Source organism: Monodelphis domestica, chromosome 1, assembly GCF_027887165.1.
Source record: "Monodelphis domestica isolate mMonDom1 chromosome 1, mMonDom1.pri, whole genome shotgun sequence".
Taxonomy (NCBI): domain Eukaryota; kingdom Metazoa; phylum Chordata; class Mammalia; order Didelphimorphia; family Didelphidae; genus Monodelphis; species Monodelphis domestica.
In genome coordinates this window covers 613528774-613547505 of record NC_077227.1, presented here as the reverse complement: position 1 = coordinate 613547505, position 18732 = coordinate 613528774, and the positions used below count along the sequence as shown (strand labels likewise).

At 36.1% G+C, this 18732-nt stretch overlaps 1 protein-coding gene and 1 long non-coding RNA gene across 3 annotated transcripts in view; one reads left to right on the top strand and one right to left on the bottom strand.

Annotated features, from left to right (window-relative positions):
• Positions 1–18732, top strand: part of DTD1 (D-aminoacyl-tRNA deacylase 1) — a 211019-nt gene that overhangs the window by 154574 nt on the left and 37713 nt on the right. The gene's annotated exons all lie outside the window — the stretch shown is intronic.
• On the bottom strand, positions 1518–13795 carry LOC103097694 (uncharacterized). 2 transcript variants are annotated; one of them, XR_459100.3, is made up of 3 exons: positions 13334–13795; positions 2868–3039; positions 1518–1838 (listed from the first exon to the last, which is right to left on the bottom strand). It is a non-coding gene; the product is annotated as an uncharacterized LOC103097694 (long non-coding RNA). The 2 variants fall into 2 exon arrangements; XR_001626079.2 differs by lacking the exon at positions 13334–13795 and adding an exon at positions 4213–4321.

Sequence of the window (18732 nt, the reverse complement as noted above, 5' to 3'; positions counted from 1 at the left end):
ATGTAAACAAAAAAGTATGGCAAATGACTTTTTTGTGTTACAAATCATTCTCAGAATAGAACCAAGACATTGAAAGCAGACACCTTTCAATATGCCATAAGTTATAGGTCAATTCCATTTAAAGCCTGAAAGTGCTGTCTTATTTTCAGCAAGTCCAAAAGGAGCAAAAAATGAAAACAAAATAGCTATACAAGATATGAGTTCAAAGAAATAAGACCAGCTTCATGTGTTGCTTGTGTGTTCAAGGGAGTGTCCTTGACATGGCATAATGGAAGGAGGAAGGGACTGTTCTCCTTTCTACCCTTTGTAACAGTTAATTTAGTCTCTTGTAATAAAAGTATTATAATTTTATGCGGTTTATTAAAGATTATTAGAAATCAAGGATATAAAATAATAAACCATGTGCCATGGCTGATTTAACCAAATTCAGACATCCCCCCCCCCCCCCCCCGTGCTTAGTTTACTCACTAAATCCTTGAAATCTCTGAGTACAGGAAGAGAAGGAAGTAGGAGTTACAGCCAGTTTAAATACAAATTTTGACCTTTCCCAGCTGGGGATCTCAGGTGAGATTATAGGGAATTCTGGGAAATACCAAGGACTTCTGGGGATTGAAGTCTGGGGTTCAAATTTCCATTTTTACACCTTTAAGCCATTACATCACCTTAGGCCATTTATTTAACATCTCTGGATCTTTGTCTTTAGTTTTCCATCTTAAAAATGAAGAAGTGATCCCTAAGGCCCTTAATAGTTCTGAAATTCCATTTTGAATAGAGTACTGCAGTGCTTACCATTTTGCTAAATGGAAGTTCATTGTAGACCTTTTACTATATTGCAAAATGTTCTATTCATATGCATTGCCTACATAATGTAACTCACAAAAACGATTGAATTCTAATTGAGACAATGCTTTCAACAATGTTATATCAGTAGAATAGAGTACCTCAGGGTGTCAGCATTTTTCCTAAGCCAGTCATATCATATGAATGAAAGATGTTAGAGCAATAAAAAGAGAATTCTACCATCAAATTAAGGATCTAGACATGATATGACCAAAAAATACAATTATTCATTTAAGGCAGATTTAAAAACTGGAATATTTATCTTGTAAACTCAAAGAATTTCAGAGTAAGAAAGATCCTTGGAGATTTTCTTGCCCAGTCTTCTCATTTTAGAGATAGAGAAATTGGAGTTAAGAGAGGTTGAATGACTTCTTGTTAGAACTGGTCCTAGAACCTATCTATATCTCCTGACTTCCCAGCCAGTGTGGTTTTAATTATATCATGAAGCTTTCAAGCATAGATGTTAGTGATAATGTATTTCTTTTGGTACATGACATATCAATACCATTTGAATCTTTGAGGAACACAACAAAAATCTTAATGCAGGTAAAAAGAAAAGTAGATGTTATAATGAAGGTTGCATGATGGGAATATTTGCGAGTAGCTTTTTAATTCTTGTATATTTTTACACCAGAAGAGTTACAACTAAACATTAAAATCAAGGAAGGTCATTCAAGATCATACTTAGACAATTCCCTCATTTTACAAATAATAAGCCAAAGGTTAAGTGCCTTGTCCTACATAATATGACCTAATTGTATATCTTGGTATCACAGAATTTGAGGTTTAGATGGTACTTCAGCAGCCTTCTGATCTGATCCAACTAGGAATAACCTCCAGTATAATGTTCCCAACAAGTAGTTACTTAATTTCTGCTTGAAGTCTTTTCAGGAGAATCAATTCATTACCTTTTGAAGCACTCATTCCAATTTTGGTCAGCTCTAACCATGAGGAAGGTTTTCCCAATGCTTTGCAACTCCCTTTCATTTCCTTGGATTCTGTTTGGAGCACGGCAGGGACAGAAGGGATATACAGAACAAATATATTTCGTTTTTATAAGACAACCTTTTAAATACTTGAAGATAGATGCTATATATCCTCTCCCTCCAACCCTGAGTTGCCTCTTTTCTGAACTAATCATTTAAAGCCCTGTCACTTTATTTTCATATGGCATGGATTCAAGACCTTTTAGCATACTAGTTATCCTTCTCTAGTTAATATCCAGATTATTGAAGTTTGTCTTAAACTGCGATGTGATGTGAACTGAATAAAATGTTTCTGTTGATATCTGACCAGGACAGAGTACAATGGTACTTGCTATTCCCAAAAGCCATTTATATCTCTTTTAATACAGCCCAAGATTCTATTATATTTATTTATTTTTGTCTGAAGAGTTACACTACTGACGTATTTTGAGCTTGAGTTTCACTAAAATCCTAACATCTTTTTTCAGAACAGCTGTTCATCAGGAAGAGCCTTAAAATCTGTTTTAAATTCTAATTGTTCAATTGTTCTTTCCCTTCATTTCTCCCTTTGTCTCATACTTTTCTACTCTTAGGTTTCTTTGAGCAAGATCAAATCTTCCCTTCCTTTCAAGTCTCCTTTTTTCCACATCAAAGCCTTACTTCTCTCTTTTTTTTAAGAAACACTTCATTCTTTCGAACAACCTGGAATATGACAGTGTTCTTCAAATTCTTTCATTCTCCAAGAAAAGAGATGAGTGTACAAATAGAGCACAGATAATATCGACTTAATTGTTGCAGAAATAGAATCATCACAGTTGAACCAAATTACTCCACGATCTTTTCTACTCACCACACTAATCATCTTCCAAACTAGTTAGGGAGTATTTACAATTTCTTTACAAATAGTTATAACCTAGCAATAACTTTGCTCAGCTTTTTTTTCTTAGTCACTCCACAAACATAGCCTCTTCTCTTTTATTCTCATTCTAGCTCCTGAATTCACCAATATTTCTACTCACTCTGCTTTTATCTTGTTTTACCCTCTTAAGTTTTTTTGCTTACCTTGTTTTTTTAAAACATTGCCATGTCTTGTTAACAATCTTCTCCTTTTCCTTCTTGATTCTTTCTCTACCATAATTCTCCCTCATTCCACTTAATCCTCTTTAAATCTTTTTAATTGACCTTGATCCTTCTCCTCTTTCAAGTTTGATAGAATCTGGAGTATTATCTGGGCCTGAAGGGGAATAAACTGAAATAGTTAACATCAATAAGGTAATGAGGTTCGAAAATGCTTAAAAATTCACTTCCAGATTCTTTGAGGTTCCTTCCCCTCCCAAGTACCATAATTCATCACATTTTTTTGTCCACATCACTGGTGTCCCCCATACTGAGGGGAGTTCCCACATTGAGTACAGGTGTTTGGGTGTGGGTTTTGATTTTCCTCATTGGAATAACTAGTCCTCCTATTAATATCATTATTCCTGAAGCTTCTATTCCTATTTTCTTGATTTCTCTTCTTAAAATTCATAATTACATGACCAACTTTTCCACAAAAATAACATGTTAGTGGTTGTTTTGTGGATTCTTGTAAGGGAACTATGATCTCTCCTTGCTTTACCTTTCCAACTGCTTCAGTTAATTCTTTTATTTCCTTCCTCAATGTCTCTACTAAAGTAACATTCTCCTTATCCTTCTCACCCTGTTTAGAAGTCAATTCCTTTATTTCCTTCCTTAATGTTTCCACAAAATCAGTGTTCTCCTCCTTTTCCATATGCCTCTCAGAAGCATAAACTGCCACTCTTTTCAATTCTTCAAGGTCCATAATAGGCCAATTTTGACAGCTAGTCATAATATTCCTAATATTATTCCTAATAATAACATAATTCCTAACTACCTTACAACTGGTTTTCACAAATTGCATTCTGATTTGTCTAAGGTCCCATTCCCGCTGAAGATCAAGCTCAATATATCTTCCTCCCAGCTTGATAAGTCTGTCCATAAATTGTGCAGGATTTTCGCTATCTTCTTGCTTAAGATTTTCAAATTTAGTCCATGTAACAGGCCTATCAGAACAGGTCCTCATAGCTTTTATCAATGTATTTCTAGCCTGGCATAGTTGTAAGTAATCTTGCTCTGAATTTGGGTCTCATTTGGGATCTTCAGTTGGCCAATGCGCTGTTCCCTCTCCTTGGGCATGATTAACAAGAGAAAGAATCTTATTCCTTTCCCTTTCTGTTAGCAAGACCTGGAGCAAATCTTCTACATCAAGCCATGTGGGATTATAGGTGCGAAAAATGCTTTTAAACTTATTTATCACCACCATAGGATCAGCTTCATATGAAGGTGTTTTGTCTTTGAATCTCTCAATGTCCTGTGGAGAAAAAGGTGTATGATGTCTAATGTTTACCAAATCTCCATGTCTGTTATATGTAGGGTCAACTCTTAGAGGGAAAAGACCTTTATTTGAATCATCTGTGGCAACTGCTGCTTGCCCTGTGTTCTGGAGTTCAATGGAGTGGGTTGTAGTGGGGCTGGTAGGGGAAGGGGGTGGGGTAGTGGAATGGAGCTGGTCAGCAGGTGGGGAGGCAGAGCAAAATGATTGGTGGCGGGGCTGGGGTGGGGTGGAGAGGAACTTGGGAGGGGCTGGAGGTGGGGTGGAGAGGAAGGGGAGTGGGACTGGGTATGGGTTGGAGAGGAATTGGATGGGTGAGACCTAGAGGGGACACAATAAGGTGGATAGGAAGGAGGGTACAGAAAAGGATTGAAATAGGGATGGTACAGGTGGGGATAGGGGAGATGAGTGGGCACTGGGTAGTTAGGGTAGAAAGGTAGATTGGGGGAAAGGGGATGGGAGCAGTAGGGGATGAGTGAGGTCTGACAGGGAGAGGAGCTGAGGGGTCCACGTCCTGGTTTGGGTCAGTATGAGGAGAAACTTCCTCACAGGCCAGGTGGCATGATTGAGCATGTTCCGTGCTAGATTTGACTGAAGGAGTTATGCTAGAATGGTTTGTTTCCAAAGAAAGAATGGTTTCCTCACTCGATGGAATGGTCAATTTATCAACATGATATGCCCATAAATACCAGTATTTATAATCTTTGGACTCTGTTTTTAATGGCCAACTTCAAATCTTTTAAGAACTTGAAGTCAAAAGAGCCATATTTTGGCCAGGTAAAAGATGTATCCATCCATGCCTTACAAAGCTTTCTAGCTTCTTTGTCATCCAATTCTCCTTAGGCAAATTGGGATCACTCCAGCAATTTAGAGATTTATGCAGGGGTGAATCAGAAGGAATAGTTCCTGATTTCCTTTGATGTGTTGCAGTATTTCCTATAATGTCTAGTCTGTATGTCTTATTTAAGCTAGTATGAGTATTGCTAAATGGTCAGCTTAAAAAATGAAAACTTAAAACATAAATAGAGACAGAGTTCTTCAATGTTATTGTGGAAAGCAATAAAATAAGGTTTAAAACAAAAGGCTAATGTAAGGAAACAGTAATTGTTGCACAGCAATAGTATTAATTATGAATGTGTATTTAGTTTAATAATTGTAATTAATAATTAAAATATAGATTTATTATAATTATCAATAATATCACTAATAACTAATAAGCATGACAATTATCAATAATGTTATCAATAATTAATATACATTAATTATAGTTCTTGTTATTAATAATCAATAACCATAAATAAGTGTTGATAAATAACAACCATTAGTAATTAATAATAATGTCTAATAATAGTTATTGAAAATTAGTAACTATTGTTATTGATAGTATTATTAATACTATTATGTTCTAAAATTATTCTTTAATATTGCATGGAATTAATTTGATTTAATGTTGACTATTCAGTTTTAGAAATTTGGTTTTAATTTAAATTCAATATTATTAATATTCCTATTAATAATCCTTTTATTTAAATGTATTCAATTTAATAGCATTATTTTGACTATTCAATTTTAGAAATTTGGTTTTAATTTAAATTCAATATTATTAATATTCCTATTAATAATCCTTTTATTTAAATGTATTCAATTTAATAGCATTATTTTAGATCACTAATAGCAGTAGCAAAGGAATTCTTTTTATTTTTCTGTAGTTTTAATTCTCAATAGTAGGTGGTGCTATAAATGTGTGTGGAGTGGAAGGTATCTATGGGTAGACCTATCTAATGTAACAGTTAAAATTAGTTGCTCTGCTAGAAGTATTACATTTTTAGAAAGTTTTATTAAAGATTAAGAAATAAAGGAAATGCAAAATAAAATAAGAAAAACATGTGTCTAGGCCCAGAGAGCCCATTCACAGTCACTCACTCTACATCCTGCCTAGTAGAGCCACTTGAGCCCAGCTGGGGAAGCCAAGAGAGCGAGCAGTAGGTGGAGTCCCTTTAAATAATAAATTGTGATCTCATACTCAGGGAGATTCAGGGAGATTAGAGGGCAATTTGGGAACTAGCAAATACTTCTGGGGATTGAAGTTGGGGATTCAATCTCCATTTTTACACTAAGCAAACAGTCAGATAAAGAGAAAGAAAAAAATGACTTTTAATATGGTAAAGAAGGCAGGAAGTCTACAAGCAAAGTTTGAGGGTGTGGGGAGGGAGAGAGAAAAATGCAGTTTCCCAATCCACCAAGGTTAGGCAGTGGCCACAGTTCTTTTCAAAGTTGAGGGGGCAGGGAGCTCCTATCCCTAACATAGCCTGGAAGGACCTCCAGAATTAATTTAACTGGTGTTGCCAAGCAGGTCCCTGCTGCAGGGGCCACACAGTGGGTGTGGCACTTTGGTAAAGTCAGGCAGACACTGGAGGTCTGGGAAAGACCTATTGGGTTCTAGTGCCCCTTGATTTAAAAATAAAATCTTGGTTTGTTTGGTGTCTTACACCAATTCCTAGGGGGCCACCCCTGTGCGCTGTTACCCCAGTCTGCAAGGGCCGTCCTATGAGGGGGGCCCCATCCTTTGCTGCCCCATTCTCATCCAAAACGGATCAGGTTGGGTAGAGGGTGGGAACCACTTAGGGATAGTATAGAGGCTGGGAAGAAACCAGAGTCTGTGTTTTTTGTTCCTGGGAAAGTCAAACTGTCAAGGGGCATGCGGGATCCTGCCCTTTAATATAAAGCAGCTGATCCCCTGTGTAAACCTCAAAATTTCTTAGACACACCTGCCTGGGTCCCCAGTTCTACTTTGGGTAAAAAGCATCTTTCCCCTTCTCTACTGCCCCAGGGAGCCCCCAACTCTACTCCACAGCCTAGAAGGACCCCCACGATTTGTACAAAAGGTCCCCCCCCCCTACACTGCACTAGGCTGAAAGTAGGAACTCTAGGACCTTGCCTGCGGTGGAAAACAAAAGAGCAGGAGTTCCTGTTGGGTCCTAAAACCCACCCGATTCTGTATGGGCAAAAAGACCCCTTCACCCCTATTCAAGCCGAAAGGAAAAAAAAGGTGGGATGGGGAGTAGGGTGCCACCAGGGAAGGAGTTTTTCTTACCAATCCAATGTGACCCAATCTGGGAAAAAAAGCAGCCTGTTCCCTCTCTTCACCAAGGTTCTTTTTGCATATGAAGGCAGACCAGCAAACTGAAGTGGCTTCTATATTACCTAAGCTTTACCTAAGACTCAAAACTTCTCTCAGAAGAAAATTAAGGTTCTAAAAAAAATCCCACCGTTGGTTGCCATCCTGTAAGAATTGAATAATATTTCTACCCATATATATGCATATTTATATATTTTATAAAGTTTATTGGAAGGGTAGACAAACTATTCCTCTAAGTAACCTGACCACGTGGTGCCTAGCCTGCATGTCTCTTCTCTCCTCCCTCTTTACCTGCCTGCTCTGTTCCTTCTTGGTTCTCCCTTTAAATTCTCCTGTAGTTCTCCTGTGGTTCTCCCCCAAGCAGCCCCCAACCTTGACTTTTATTAACATACAGAATGTACACAGACCCAACCCTGGTGCAGCTCTGCTATGTCAGGAATGTTTGATAGACAGGTAAAGCTCCTCAGGAAGGGGGGGGGGTAACAAAATTCCTTGACACAATATGAACAAAAAATTTCCTGTATTATGTATACAAGTTTTTAATCCAACCTTTATGTGAAACCTTCACCTAAAAATTCATCTAGTCTAATCTATACCTCACAAAAATCCTATTATCTAATATCTAGTATTTATCCAACCTTTGTTCAAAGATTTTCAGTGAGAGGAGTATGCTGCCTGTTGAGGTGTAGACTATTTTATATTTTAGATAGCTTGTTGTTGGGAAGGTTTTTCCTATATTGGTCAGAAATCCTCTATTCTATTTTCTCCTCATTATATCTGATTATTCTCTTGAGTTTAAGTAGAACAAGTATAAGTCCTCTTATAAAAAGGTAGCCTTTGAAAAGAGCTATTATGATTCTGAGTCTTTATTTGTTCAAGTTAAATATTTATAATTGCTCATTGGGTAATCATCTTGCAGTGTGGCATTTCCAACCGAACACAGTATTTATGATCTTATCTGTAGTATGATATCACCTCTTTTATTCTGGATGTTGCCTCTGTATGTATTCTTTTTTAAAAATAAAAATTAAAAAATTAAAATTTCCTCCAGATTACATGTTGATATAATTTTCAGTAATTGTTTTCTGACATTTTATTATCCTTCCCTCACCTCCCCTTCTCCAGGATGACAGGTAATATAAGTTGTACTTGTGTTATTATAAAATACATATTTCCATGATCATCATATTGTAAAAGAAGACATCACTTAGACTAGAGAAAAAGTCATGGAGGAAATAAAGGATGGCATGCTTCAGTCTGCATTCAGATTTCATTAGTTCCTTCTCTAATTATGTATAGACTGTTTTTTTGGCCAGGAGTCTCTTGGAATTGTCCTGGATCCTTGCATTTCTGATGATAGCTAAGTCATTCACAGTTGATTATTGTACTTTATTGTTGTTACGGTGAACAATATTCTCCTGGTTCTGCTGACTTTACTTTTTATAACTTCATATAAATCTTTTAAGTTTTTTTTCTTTGCCTGATTATCTTGTTCTGTATGTATTCTTTTTTTTTTAAACCCTTACCTTCTGTCTTGGAGCCAATACTGTGTATTGGCTCCAAGGCAGAAGAGTGGTAAGGGCTAGGCAATGGGGGTCAAGTGACTTGCCCAGGGTCACACAGCTGGGAAGTGTCTGGGGAGAGATTTGAACCCAGGACCTCCTGTCTCTAGGCCTGACTCTCAATCCACTGAGCCACCCAGCTGCCCCCTCTGTATGTAGTCTAAGATCACATTAACTTTTTTCCCTTTCTGTTATATCATGCTATCAGATAGAAGGCCAGCGTTGGAGTCAAGAAGATGTATAACTATGGGCTTAGTGATTTGAGAAAAGAGGATAGTGTAGAATTGAGTTGTGTTCAGCAAGATCTCCAAATCTTTTTCAGAGGGGTTGCCCAAATTTGTATTTGTGAAACTGATTTCTTTTAGTCCTAATTTATAACCTCTATAATATGGTGAATGAGATAATTTAGGAGATCTTAGATTAAATTAAGAAAGACAGAATAAGAGAGGTGATAGTCCCGAACTTTGTTAAGGTCAGACCATACCTGGAACATTGTATTCTGGATGCCTCACTTTTGTAAGGGCATTGTGAAATTACAAGAGATTCTGAGAAGAGCTGCCAAAAATAGCCTGAGAGGATACTGTATGAGGATCATTTGAAGGAAGTGGAGATATTTGGTGGAGGTAAGAAAAGGCTTAGCGAATACATCATAATTTTTTAAATATTTGACATGTGGAAGAAATATTAAATTCTCTTTGGCTTCAGGGGACAGATTGGTGGCATTGTGTTTAAGTTTGAGAGAGGCAGATTTTAGTTTGATGGAAAGAAAAATTTTCTATTAGAAGTTATCCTAAACTGGAATGCACTACCCCATTCGCCAACTGCTTCTCTGTAGGTCTTCAGAGTACTGCTCAGTGTTACAACAGACTGAGTATTTAAGAGTCAAGAAAACTTGAGTTCCAATCCTCCCATGGACACTTACTGACTCGGTGACCCTGGGCAAGTCACTGAACCTCTTGGCATTATTTTCCTCCTGTGTAGCATGGTGATATTAATAATATCTACCCCCAAAATTGTGAGTATCAAATGAGATTACACATGCAAAGGACCTTGCAAATCTTAAGGTGTCCTAGAAATGCTATTATCATCATCAGTAGTATTAGTATTATTATTAGTAAGTAGTAGTAGCAGCAGCAGCAGTAGTAGTACTTTTGTTATAGAGGTCATTCTTTGTCAGGTATAGATTAAATGAGATGGTTTCTGATATTCCTTCTAAGTCTTCAGATTATGGGATTCTAATTCAATACATCCTTGTTGTGTAATGAAGAAACTCATGTTGTGAGAGGTTAATAAGCATTTCCCTAATATAAAAAAAAAAAACAACAACTAGTTGGGGATAGATCATGGACTACAATTCAATTCCTAACTATTGATCCATTTAGGATGATTACTATTTTTGACATATCATTGGGATAAGTATTGAAGAGAAATAAAAGAGATATCCTTGTAATTCTATATTCCAGTGATAGAAGGGGAAATGGCATAGAGACCAGAACTAAAGTCTTCTGATACTTATATTCAGTTCTGTTTTACTAGAATATATTTCTTCAGGGAGAATGTCACCTTGTGGTTAAAGTTTTATAATGACTGTTGTAGCCTTTTCTTGATGATCTAACTATAATTTAGTATATGTAGTGAAAGATGGCTCCAGAATAAAAACATACTCTAACTCAAAGAAGCAGTAGGATTAAACTGCCTAGGGTACCAGGCAGTTGTAGTATCCATCATTTCATACTAACTAGAACTATCAGAATCACTTACCCATATCTCTGCCTCCAATCTTTTCTATCCCCAAGCTCTCTGCCATACAACTTCTAAAATTATCTTTTTATTTTTACTATTCAGTAGCTCAGATTCTGTAGTTTCTTTGCTTAAAATCTGTCAACTGTACCCTCTTATCTAAAGGTTAAAACACAAGCTCCTTAGCTTGGCATTCTTTAGCTCAAAGACATTTGTGACCTCTGATGCATTCTACCAGTTTTATTTTTTCTTGTTAATTATATTGTGCAAATATTCTCTTCTCAGAAATAGAGAAATGATGGGAATGACATCAACAAAGTATTATTGCCAATCATATTCTTTTTTTAAAAAATTCAGGGACATGAACAGGCAGTTTTCAGATAAAGAAATCAAAACTATTAATAAGCACATGAAAAAGTGTTCTAAGTCTCTCATAATTAGAGAAATGGAAATCAAAACAACTCTGAGGTATCACCTCACACCTAGCAGATTGGCTAACATGACAGCTATGGAAAGTAATGAATGCTGGAGGGGATGTGGCAAAGTAGGGACACTAATTCATTGCTGGTGGAGTTGTGAATGGATCCAACCATTCTGGAGGGCAATTTGGAACTATGCCCAAAGGGCAATAAAAGACTATCTTCCCTTTGACCCAGCCATAGCACTGCTGGGTCTGTACCCCAAAGAGATAATAAGGGAAAAGACCTGTACCAGAATATTCATAGCTGCGCTTTGTGGTGGCCAAAAATTGGAAAATGAGGGGATGCCCTTCAATTGGGGAATGGCTGGACAAATTGTGGTATATGTTGGTAATGGAATACTATTGTGCTCAGAGGAATAATAAAGTGGAGGAATTCCATAGAGACTGGAACAACCTCCAGGAAGTGATGCAGAGTGAGAGGAGCAGAACCAGGAAAACATTGTACACAGAGACTGATACACTGTGGTACAATCGAAGGTAATAGACTTCTCCATTCGTGTCAATACAATGTCCCTGAACAATCTGCAGGGATCTAAAAAAACACTATCCACAAGCAGATGACAAACTGTGAGAGTAAAAACAGTGATGAAAAGCAACTGTGTGACTACAGGGGTTGAGGGGACATGTCAGAGGAGAGACTCTAAATGAACACCCTAATGCAAATACTAACAAAATGGAAATGGGTTCAGATCAAGGACACATGTGATACCCAGTGGAATTGCACCTTGGCTAAGGGAGGGGTGGCAGGAGGGGAGGGGGGAGGAAAAGAAAATGATCTTTGTTTCCAATGGATAATGTTTGAAAATGACCAAATAAAATATTCTTTAAAAGTAAAAAAAAAAATCCATACCTTCTGTTTTAGAATAAATACTTTGTATTCTTAAAACAGAAGAATGGTAAGGGATAGGCTTTGAAGGGTTAAATGACTTGCATAGGGTTGAGTAGCTAGGGGGTGTTTGTGGACAGATTTGAAACCAGGACCTCTTATCTTCAGACCTGGCTCTCAATCCACTTAGCCACCTAGCTGCCCCTAAAGTTCTTTTTAAAAAATACTGACCAAATCAATTACTCAGAGGCTATATGTAAATTTTAGTCAGTTAAATAAAAATAATCTTTTCTGCTATGAAATATTGATTTTTAAAAAACATCCAAAGTCTTGTGTATGAGGCTCTGTTAATAGAATAATCCTTTTATTGTTTTTAAGAGATTTAAGTTGCTCTTGTTATAAAGACAAACCTAAACTTAATAGTGCTTTAATATGATTTTCAGAAACAGATGTTTTTCTGCTATGTGTATCATTTGTAAGATATCTTGTAGAGAGGGTACTTTTTTTCATGTGTGAGTTGTACCTAAGTAGCCTTCAAGTCTCCATTAAGCTGAAATTCTGAAACGGCCATTTCTAACCCCTGCCCTTCCTTTAATAATTAAGAACATTTATCTAGCTTTTATAATGAGATTCTGAAAAGATCATGAAAATCTTTTCAGGCTTTTAATAGGAGCTTCAGAGGATATGAGGAACTCTTGGATAATGTCTTTGATTCATTTTAAGAAAAGATCAACTTTATATACCAGATGGATGCAGAACTGTTTTACTTTTTACCTTTAGAGGTCTTATTTTTCTTTACTATCTAGAAGAATCCTATTATAACTGAATTTGAATAGAGTTGGTGGGATCCCAAGAGCCATAGAGGAAGTTTATTGAAGTACATGAATAGAAGTATAAACCATTGTAGTTTTTCTTTGATAGTTCTTTTGTATCTTGTTTAATTTCACTGAGAATGGTTTTCTTAGTTCTCTATTTCATGTTCTCTTAATTTGGACATTTTGTACTTTTATAGGCAATGTAAAAATGAGGTTGTAAAACAACCCCTTTCTTGAAGTTATTTGATAGCTAGGCTTGATGAGGTATGAGTCTAGCTGAGTTGTCTTTCTCATTGATCAGAACATCTCAAGGATATGTCCCTGTGATGGAAACTCAGTACAGGGAGTGACAGGATCTAGTATTCAGATCAAGGCAACTAAAGGGTAAGGTATAGACATTTTTGTTTGGACTTAGGGAAATTCCAAACACCCTTTGATGTCTTTCTGATACCAGCCTGCCAGGATATCAGCAATGGCAGACAACTCTGGACCTTTTGTTTAACTGAAGTCTTTTAGAAATGACACCCTAGAACACCCTAATACCCTCTATCTTTGAGATATTCAAAGACTTACCTGACTGTGTATTTGATGGAACAACAGTAGTTTATTTCTGAGACAAGTTAGGGAAACGTATAGGAAAGAGATTATCAGGTATCTCTATGTTATTCCCTTCAGACTGATCTTGAGTCCTCGGCTGTGACCATCAGCCAGGATCAGTCCTACTAGAAATTCTTCTCTTCTTAATCTAAATATAATATACCTAAGCACCTAAGTAAACAGTTGAGTCTAGAGAAGTAGTAGAGATAGCTTAATCTGCTGGTCAGACACACACAGACTGCCCTCCTAGGATAAAATCCTGCTTGGATCACACTCCAGAGTTTTGTCTGACTACCAAAGGTTCATAGGAAGATCTTTGATATGATTGATTATATATCAGAGTCACAGCAATCACTTCAGGACACTTCAAGCTATTTGATAATATCAGTTTCACGCCAGAGTTCAGGATCCACCTTCACTCTCTTCCAGAGTTCTCTCCTCTTATCAGTTGAAAACTCTCCCAACATCCCCTCTGTGCATTCCGTCTCTCCATTATCTCTCTTCCTGTGTGTTCTATCTCTCCTCTTCATTCCCAATCATTCCTACATCCTTTTCCTTTAAATGCTTCATTTTGCCAGCTTGTATTTTTGCCTACCAGGTTCTGATAATCTTTTTTATATCTCCTATTGATGCAAGTTCACCTTAAATTTTTTTATTTGGACAATATGATTTTCTTCTCTATCTTAAAAAAAGATTAGTGAAAAGTTTATGGATTTTTGCTAGTCTCTTTCAAAGAACCAACTTTTATTTTTATTTATAATTGTTATAGTCTTGTTTTTATTTTATCTATTTAATCTTCTAACTTTGAAGATTTCTTATTTGCATATTTTGTCTGCTAATTTGTTTCTCTAGCCTTTAAAAAGTAAAAATACTATTTATTGTCTTTCTATTTTATTAGTATGTGTTTTTAAAACTATAATTTTTCCTTTGGGTACTATTTTAGTTGTATCCCTCCAATTTTGGTGTGTTGTTTCACATTATTTTTCTATTTCACATAACCCTTGATGTGATTTTTCTTTTACTTAATTATTATCAGTTTGCAGGTTGTCATTATCTCTATTTGTATTACTTTCTTTTGCTTTTGTTGCTTGTTTCAATGAGTATTTTTGTTACATTATGATCTATAAACGATATGTTAACTGTTTCTGCTCTTTTACATTTGCTTATTTTTTAGAAAAATGATTTATTTTAATTTAATTTAATTACCACACGAATTTTCTGAAATTATATAATCCAAATTTTTTCCCTTCTTTATTTCTGGGCAAGTGAACTGGATAGTAGCATATTTTTAGGTTTTGTTTTCTTATCCTAGCATTTTATTAGATTGTTTTTATCAGTTTAAATATTTAGTTATAATTGTTAAGTATGTTTTACTCCATTTTAAAATTGATTTTATTCTCTTCATCTTTTATTAGTCTCTGTGATTAGCTATTATTACTTTGATATTAGTTTATATCTTCTCTCATTTCCTTTTCTGTACTCCCCTGCAACTTAATTTTATTTATTTTGACTTCATGTTCCCTAAATTGATATTTCTCTGTTTATTCTTTTCTATTTGGCCAATGATGTTATGAATGTGGTTGAAAATCTCATCCACATCTGCCACCTCTTCTCCCTGCATTCCCTCTTAGTTTCAGAAATGTTTTTTTATGATGCCCTTTTCCAGGGATTTGAATTTTGTCCTTATTCTATACCTTTCTAGTCAGTTCTTTATTATATTCTTTTGTTCATGGGCTATATCCTTACTTGACTTCTTTATTTTTTCCTGTTAAGGTAAAGCTCTTGGAATACCAACTTTGAAATCCAAACTTGTTCCTCACGTAAACTTCTCTTCTTCCCATGAAAATGACCTTTTTTGACATCCTTTCATTTTCTATTTAACATGAAACCTGATTTCCAATACTCCTCTCCCATTTCTCTGCTCTATTACATTGCTTTTCTTTTCTCTCTCTTTCTCCTCCTCCTCCTCCTCCTCCTCCTCCTTCTCCTTCTCCTTCTCCTCCTTCTCTTCCTCCTCCTCCTCCTCCTCCTTCTCCTCCTTCTCTTCCTCCTCCTCCTCCTCCTCCTCCTCTTCCTTCTCCTCCTTCTCCTCCTCCTCTTCCTCCTCTTTTCCTTTCCGTCCCCCCATCTTAGAATCAATACTATTGGGTCCAATGCAGAGAAGAGTGGTAAGAGGTAGGCAATAGAGGTTAAATGACTTCCCTAGGGTCACACACCTAGAATTGTTTGAGGCCAGATTTGAACCTAGGACCTCCTGTCTCTTGACCTGGCTCTCATTCCACTTAGCCACCCAGTTGCCCCCAGCTTTTCTCTTATTCTCTCTGGACTTTCTACTTGAGAGACTAATGAAAGTACTATTCCATTTATACTCACCTCTAAACTGTGTGGGGTCTGTCTCTTGCTTCCCCCTTTCCCACAGTGACTTTTTTACTGTATTACTCTTCTCATAAAAGTATTCATTTATAAGGGAAAGTAGAATTTAATACAAGAAATGTTAATTCATCTTTTTTCTTCTATTCTTCTGATTCTTTAAGTTATCTTTTTAACTTCTAGTCCCTTACATTCTTTTTGTCTTATCATGTTCCTTTCTGTTTTTTCCCCTGCTTAGTATGATTCCATTTTTTAAAAAAATAGCTTATAGAAATTTTAGAGAGTTGATGCCATTGATTGTTAGTTTTTTCTTGATTATTATACTTATTCACTGTCATTTTGTCTAACTGCTAGTTTATCTACTTGGGCATGAAGTTTAAATGCATAGAATTTTTATCTTTTGTGTTTCATATATGTATGTATGTATGTATGTATGTATATATGTATGTATGTATGTATTTCTTGAAGCTCTTCTCTATTTTCCTCTTTCTAACTTTTTGGTTGCTCTTTTTTTTTTTTTTTGGGCCATTACATAGTACTGTGATTTCCCCCCCTCCCCAAGCCAGGGCATTGTGAGTTCTTTGAAATATGGAAGGCTAGTAGATTCCCTGCCTAGAGTATATGTGGCAGGATTATATAAGTTATTCCATCTAGATTTCTAGATCCTTTCTGATTAAACACTGAAACCTCTTCCTTTTTAACTATTTTACTTTTTCAGTAGTTTCCATGGCTAGGCAGAATCAGTTTAAAGAAGTCTTTTTTGATGTGGGTGTACACTGTTGACTAAGATTGGGTTACTGATATGTGGGAATCAGATAGGAGGCCCTACATCCAGATCATAAAACACAAACCTGTGAATTTCTTTGTGGTGATTTTATTTAGTCCACTCAGGTGTGCAATGCATGGGGATATTTTGTGGGGGTTTTATTTATTTAAATTTTGCAGTGTTATTTCATGAAATATTTTTGGTCAGTTTTTTTACTGTGAATTATATTAATACGTAGTGGACTTGTTTTTAATTACTCTAGATATAGCAGAGATTTAATTTTCTGGCATTTTTTTAGGTACTATAAAATAGGGGTAATAATAGTACCTCTCCCAAAGTTTTATGTTAACGATTATTATCAGTGCTTACTTCCTTGCATAAGATTTTATTCACATCTGCTTGGGCAAAGGAAGCATAGAAGGAAAAAAACCCTCTAATGGAAAGAATGCTGCATTTGGAATTGTTTTAAATACAGAACAGTTGTTCATGTGGACCTATAAAAGTCTGATATTCTTACTCTACATGGGCACATGACAAGCATGTAATAAAAGCTTTCTTTTTTTAACCCTTACCTTCCATATTAGAATCAATACTATGTATTGGTTCTAAGGCAGAAGAGCAGTAAATGCTAGGCAATGGGGGTTAAGTGACTTGCCCAGGGTCACACAGCTAGGAAGTGTCTGAGGTCAGATTTGAACCCAGTACCTTCTGTTTCTAGAACTGGCTCTCAATCCACTGAGCTGCCTAGTTGCCCCCTTAATAAAAGCTTGTTGACTGACTAGGTTCAAGTGCTGACATTGTTGCTTACAATGTATGCCCTTGTTTAAGGAACTTTCTTGGGCTCCCCCCCTGCCCCCATTAGTTAAATGGAAGGGTTGGAGTAATAATAATAATAATAATATTTATATAACACTTTAATATTTGTATGCTTTATATCTTTTTTCTCATTTGATCCTCACAGTAATCCTATGAGTCAGATACTATTTGTACCCTAATTTAGCAGATGTGGAAAATGAGGCAGACAGGAGTTAAGTGAATGAGGCAGACAGGAGTTAAGTGATTTGTTCACTCACTTAAATATCAGAGACAGTATTCAAACTCTGGTTTTTCTGACTCTTAAGTCCAACTCCCTATCCACTATACAATCTAGCTTCACTCTGTTTCTAATTCTCTTATCTCCATGATTCCCTAGCAGTTTTTATCAAATAGTGGATTTTTGTACTGAAAGTTGGAATCCTTGGGCTTGTCATAGACTGTCTTGCTGAGGTCACTCACCCCAAGTCTATTCCACTAATCCTCCCTTTTGTCTCTTAGCCAGTACCATATTGTTTTGATGACCACGGCTTTATAGTACAGTTTAAGATCTCGTACTGCTAGGCCTCCATCCTTCACATTTTTTCCATAATTTCCCTTGATATTCTTGATCTTCTGTTCTTCCAAATGAACTTTGTTATGATTTTTTCTAATGCAGTAAAGAAGTTTCTTGGTAGTTTGATAGGTATGGCACTGAATAAGTAAATTAATTTGGATAGGATTGTCATTTTTATTATGTTAGTTTGTCTTACCATTGAGCAATTAATGTTTTTCCCAATTGTTTAGATCTAGCTTTAATTGTGTGGAAAGCATTTTATAGTTGTGTTCATATAATTCTTGTGTTTGTCTTGGCAAATAGATTCCCAAATATTTTATATTATCTAGGTTGATTTTAAATGGGATTTCTCTTTCTAACTTTTCCTGCTGAGATGTATTGGAATTATATAGAAATGCTGGTGACTTCTATGGGTTTATTTTGTATCCTGCAAGTTTGCTAAAGTTGTTGATTATTTCCACTGACTTTTTAGTTGATTCTGTGAATCTTAAAAATTCTCAGGCCCTACTTCATTACACTTGGTTATGACCATTCCCCATTTTAAACAATGAAGGCACTTAGATCAGGAATGTGAGACCTCTACTCCACCCCTACTTAAGCATACTTTAGGGGAAGATAAAATTGTAAACTCCTTGCTGAACAATGAAAAATACTTAAACCCATACTTATAGTAAGGCAAAAGTACTGAAAGTTCCCCTCTCAACTTCCCTGTCAGGTAAGATAGAATTCGATACCTCAATGGATCGAGATACCCTTCCCTCTCAGAATTGATTCCACTGAGTGTAAGGTTTAAGTATTACCCATTAGCACTCTCTTCCTCTCCTTCTTATAATAGTATTCTTCCCCTTTCCCTCCCATGTGCCTCTCTTT